This window comes from Canis lupus, chromosome X (genome assembly GCF_011100685.1).
Source record: "Canis lupus familiaris isolate Mischka breed German Shepherd chromosome X, alternate assembly UU_Cfam_GSD_1.0, whole genome shotgun sequence".
Classification (NCBI taxonomy): Eukaryota; Metazoa; Chordata; class Mammalia; order Carnivora; family Canidae; genus Canis; species Canis lupus.
The window spans coordinates 113,147,650-113,153,748 of NC_049260.1; the positions used below are offsets into that span (position 1 = coordinate 113,147,650).

General features: G+C 38.4%; 1 long non-coding RNA gene across 1 annotated transcript; it reads left to right on the forward strand.

The window, feature by feature from the left end:
* Positions 1-839: 839 nt before the first annotated feature.
* On the forward strand, positions 840-5,250 carry LOC119868240. Its single transcript, XR_005386020.1, has 3 exons — positions 840-1,079; positions 3,229-3,338; positions 4,725-5,250. It is a non-coding gene; the product is annotated as an uncharacterized LOC119868240 (long non-coding RNA).
* The last annotated feature ends 849 nt before the right edge of the window (positions 5,251-6,099 follow it).

A 6,099-nucleotide genomic window follows, 5' to 3' on the forward strand; every position in this document is an offset into this window, starting at 1 on the left:
CCGGGTGAGCAAGAGAGAACACAAGGTGGGGAGGCGCAGAGGGAGAAGGAGAAGCAGACCCTGTGCTGAGTGGGGAGCCCGACACAGGGGCCCTGATCCCAGGACCCCAGGATCACTACCTGAGCCAACATTTAACCAACTGAGCCGCCCAGTTAATATATATATATATATATATAAATTATATAAAATATATTATAAAATATATAAATTATATATATATTCTATATATTTAATATATATAAATATTTATATTTGTATATAAATATATCCAAATATATATATATGTTGTATATCCAAAATATATATATATTATATACCTAAAAAAAACCTTATTAAAATAATTTGCCTTGACATAGGAAAAATAAGTTGGGCTTCCAAATATTCAAATTGATAATTAAGAACTGTCTAAAATATCCAACACCTTTAAGCTCTGTAAAGTAACTATCAAAATGGTTAGGTACTAGCATTGAGAATATCCACAATTACGCCATCATGATGAAATATTAAGAAAGCCTGCCAAGACAGAACTGAAAGATGTCAAATGGAAAAAAAACACCATTCTCCTTCCCCAGGACAAATAATTCTCAGTCTGTGTTAAAATCAAAGGAAATTTCTCACTCGGTTCTTACAATCCTTTGTCCAGTTTTTGTGTCCGAAGGTAAAAACAGCTCTTCAATCTATGCTAGGAAAAAGGAACATGAAGTTCTATTGCTGTGGCAGCTGCCGTTGCTACTGATTTCATAACTCCTTGGCAGACACACAGCTGACCAGATTTGCTGATAAAATGTGAGGCATCTTAAATTGTTAATTTATTGAACACTATTCTTTAATAGCTATGGAAGACTTATTCACACTGTAGAAAATTTCTAAAAAATAGTCAAAAATGGACGAATTACGTTTAACGTTAAAGAATGCCAATATTTTAAAGGCTGATCTGATATGATCATTTCTGATATGGTGTGGAGAGTTTCCCTTTGTAACCTGAAGAAATAAAGGGAATGTGACACAAATGAAATGACGAAAATGCGTGGGACGCAACATCACCATTTAAGGCAACAATGTCAGCAAAGACAATTTAGGTAAGAACCACGGAAATGGAATAAAATTCAAGGAACATTTTTAAGAGCTACTACAAAGACTTTTGCTGGGGGTTTTAGAACAAGGAAACAGATGGGGGAAATAACTGTCTAATGTTTTTGTTAATGTAGCATAAAACCCCAATTATCTAGGCTGCTGGGGGAATCAGGTGTTTGGCTTAATTTTTTTGGTTAGCTGAGTTACTCTAAGACCCAATAGTATCTCAGCCATTGTTGTTGGAAATTGTTCCAAGGCTATTGAATAGCACCTAGGGATTGTAAATTGAATTTTCCTTTGTGGACCTTCAAGTGCCTTAACGTGGATTTTTCTTTGTGGATGTTGCAGTGTTCTTCAAGGTCTTCCATTCTAATCGGGCACGACTCTAATGGTAGACATGGGCTCGAGAGTGAACCTAGGGTACAACGGGATATTCTTTAAAAAATAAATATATAATGTGAATTTCTTTTCAATTGATTTCCCTCCTTCTTTTAAAGCCCTGGCCTCCTATGCAGGCGGTGAAGGTGATTATCTTCTAGACATAATGTGGGGGTTCTTAGAGATTCTCCTGACTCCTAAAATGTTCTTAGCCACACTGAACACCATTAGAGATGTAGTAATTTGAAAGTATAAATTAATCATTTTAAAATACAATCATCTCTGGAAGGGCTGATAATTGATTTGTTTATACCATAGTTTAAATTGATCTGATCAAACTGCTTTCTATCAGATAGCTACCTGAGTTCTGTAAATAGATGAAATGGGGCTTTTAATTGGGAAAGGGATTTTAGAGCATATAGGATTTCCAGAGAATCATACAGTGCCTACATAATTAATGAAAGGACAGACCGACCCTTATTAGGAAGTGTTTTTAAATTCCTCCTCATTAAAGTTCCAATGCTAAATTATCATGCTATTTTGAGATTGCCCCTTGTACTCAACATTATCCTTTAACACACTACATATTCTGTGATGGCAGGGACCATATCCTTCATAGCACTCATCATATTCGTATGACTAATTAATAAGTGAGTTAGGCTTTACCATTATATTCACTGTGCTTAGGACAGTCCCTGATATAGAGGAGACATTCCATAAATATCTGTTGAAAGAATAAATGATGTGAAAATATTTGTGAACAGTAAACAGAGATAAGAGGGATTTTTATAAATAGCAATTGGTATTATTATTATTACTCTTTAAAAAGTACTCTGCGTACTTATAAAGGACAAAATTGAGGTTCAGAGGTGTTACATATATTCGTAACACCCTGGACTTTTCCTTCATAAAATTTTTCATAATATCTTATTGAATAATATTTGTTTATTGTTAGTATATGCTCCAGAGGCTAATGTAGTTTCATTTATGCTATATCATAAAACCTACATGAGTACCTACCGTAAGTAATTTCTTGACAAATATCGGTTGAATAAACCAATGATTAAAATTTCACTGATAGCATTAACCACCTTGTACAAGTTTTAAAAGAAAGGGGCAGAGGGAAGCCTGGGTGGCTCAGTGGTTTAGTGCCACCTTCAGCCCAGGGTGTGATCCTGGAGACCCGGGATCGAGTCCCATGTCAGGCTCCCTGCATGGAGCCTGCTTCTCCCTCTGCCTGTGTCTCTGCCTTTCTCTCTCTCTTTCTCTCTCTCTTTTTCTGTGTGTCTCTTATGAACAAATAAATAAATAAAATCTTTAAAAAAGATAAAAGGGACAGAAATATTTCAGGATATGCCATGTGTTCATGATTAAAATGTCCATTTACAAATGATACTTTTACTCCATCCAATGTCATGCAACAACCACATTACTGGATTTCTGAGATGGTACGTAGTCTACGGGATGGGGCATAGAAGAGATAAAACAATTTACATAAAATTAATAAAGAGTATGAATTTGAGCTATCCTGGAAGGTATATCCTATACTTCAAGATATTTCAGCATTGATTTTACTCTGTACAACCAAATGGATTGCTCACAAGAGTTTAATAGACATTTTACAATATACAGTTGGCATAGCTATATAGTATATACCATAATTATATATATTTACATAACCTGTATTTATATAACCTGTAACCTACCATCTTATAGTATATATTGTCAAATAATTCGGGCCCATTTGACATGCAACAAACTCTGATTGTCATCTAGACTCCAAACTTGGATTTCGAGACAAAACTGGGTAATCCACAGCCCTTGGATTCCAGTCATCTACAGTCTATGGAGAAAGACAGATGCATACACAACTACAATGGTGCAAGGTATGGTATAAGAGATGTGTGTAAAACCTATTTTTGGAACAATTCATTCTTCTTGAGTGGGGCGAAGTGAATGGCGGTTAAAGAAATTAAGAGAGAGGAGGTATTATACTCCAGTATAATAAATAAATAAATACAGTATTATTATACTGGAGTCCAGTTATACTGGACTTTGAAGGATGAGTGAAAGAATCGTAGGGATATTAGTCAGAGCCATGAAAGAGTACTGTATATTTGGAAGAGTTACAGGAGATTACAACATATATACCATAGCCAAGTTTTGAAGGGCCTTTTATATCAAGCTAAGAAGTTTGAACTTCATCCAAAGGCTAGTGGCGAGCTGCTTGGTGTGTGAAAAGCTGGAGACTAACAGGGGCAAACTGTTTTGGTTTGATCACTCTGACAGCGTGGATGATGCTTCGGGGAAGAAGGAGAAAAACTGGATGGAGGATACAAGGTTATTTTAATAACCCAACTGAGGAAAAAAAAAATAACCCAAGTGAGAGATGACGAGAACTGAAATCAGGGATGTGGCAAGGATGATAAAGAGGAAAAGAGGAATGAAAGACGGAAGAGAGTTTTAGTGATTTCTGGGGATGGATTTATTGGTTTCAATAGAGTCAGCTCACATTTTATTCTAAATTCCATGTTACACTGCCTTTTTCTTTAACTTCAATAAACATTACTGATAGTTAACTGACACACAAGATTCTGTGCTTGGCTCTACGTTAATAAGCCAATAATGCATATACGCTTTGCCCGCAAAGCTCACTGGTGCCAAATAAACTGTATTCAGTACAGTGGTTATGATAATAGCTTACTATAAGTTATGGGATAATAACGATTGATCAATTCAACTTGGAGATATCAGGGAATACTTCAAAAAGAAAATGCTGAAACTCCAGGAGTCTCTCAGGGAGAAAAGTTGAGAATGCCATCCCATATAGTTGGTATGCAGAAGGAATGAAATAGATGAAAGTCTGGGTCGTATTTTAAGGCCGCTGTATGCTATGCCCTGGAACTTGGGTTTATTTTTTCTTTAGTTGTTATGAAAACTTGATTTCTTCTAAGAAAAAGACAGACTGGATCAGCTTTGGTTCTCAAAAGGTCTTAGGTTAGCATGTGGAGATCAGACTGGAGTAGCACAATCCTAGAAACCAGGAGACCAGTTAGGCAACCACTTTGGTAGTCCCAGAGAGAGGCAATGGGGCCTAGGTTAGGGTGATAGCAGTCAGGATAGAAAAGGGAGGATGAACTGGAGAGATAGGAATTAATTGGCTATTGGACTTGATATGATACACGAGGGACAAGGAAAACTCTAGAATGGCTCCTACTGATGTGGGAAACAAAGGCAAAAGAAAAGTCATTTCAATTAAAATCTCTTTACAGCTTGCAGCCCACTGATAGATCCCCAACACACCCAGAGCATGACCGTCCTCAGGCAACTCGTGGCCACCTTCGTACTTTCATGTTGAAAAGTCACCTCATCTTGGCAGCAGCTGGCCCCTCCATGTCCTGAAAGACTTCCTTCTGGATTCCTTGGAGACCTGCCCTGTCCCTCAACCCCACTAATTAAAAAATATACCATCACTCACTCTTCACAATCCCAGTATGGCTCTTTCTGCCCACAGGTCCTGCACCATGAAGAGGGAAAGGGTGAAGGGAGAGGTGGGAGCGATAGGAGGCCCCTGGGTCCCCTGACGGGGCTCCAGATCTATTCCTGGCAGGTGGAGCAGAACCAGAGAGAAGGGATGACGCAAGAATCTCAAGGCCACAAGCTTCCCAGCCAGTTCTCAGTAAAAGACTGCCACTAAAAGCCCTCAGTGGAAGCCCCTTGGGACTCCTCTCAGGCCAGAGAGCTTTTCTCTTTCCTCTCTGCTCTGACCTTCACTTAATAAACTTTCACTTCACTTCACCCTTTCGTGTTCTTGAGATTCATTCTTTGACTCCGTGAGACAAGAACGCTGCAACCCTGCAACACGACCAGCAGAGAATTTCTCTTAAATTATGTCATCCTAGAGGTGCCAACATGGAAGCAAGACGAATCTGACTGAAAAGACCAGTGTATGTTTATGGCTTTATTTTCTGCGAAATGATGTCCTTCGATGGCAAATGACATGGAAACACATAGCAGAATACCCTCAAGTACTATTTCTTGTTTATTTTTTAAGATGTATTTATTTTTATCGGGGTGGGGGGGCAGAAGGAAAGAGAGAGAGGGTCTTTCTGTGCTGAGCCTGCCAAGGGGCCCAATTTCACGACCCTGAGATTATGACCAAGGGTCAGGCACTTAACCAATTGAGCCACCCAGGCTCCTCCTCAAATACTATTTCTAAGTAGCATCATGATTGTGACACCCAAACTGAATTTTCAATTTAATCAAACTATAAGTAGCACCATGAACAATTTGTTTTTGTTTTTTTTTAAAGATTTTATTTATTTATTCATGAGAGACATACAGAGAAAGAGAGGCAGAGACACAGGCAGAGGGAGAAGCAAGCCTCATGCAGGGAGCCCAACGTGGGACTCGATCCCAGGTCCCCAGGATCACGCCCTGGGCGGAAGGCAGACGCTCAACCACTGAGCCTCCCAGGCGTCCCAAACAATTTGTTGTAGTTGATAGACACCTAATAAGAAAATATTTTTCGTATACATATTTGCTGAAATCAGCTTCCTCATTATCTTTCAAACAGTTCCAGGTAAAATAATTCTACAGATGGGGCCATCTGTAGAATACCTTACAAACATTACACACAAAATGTAG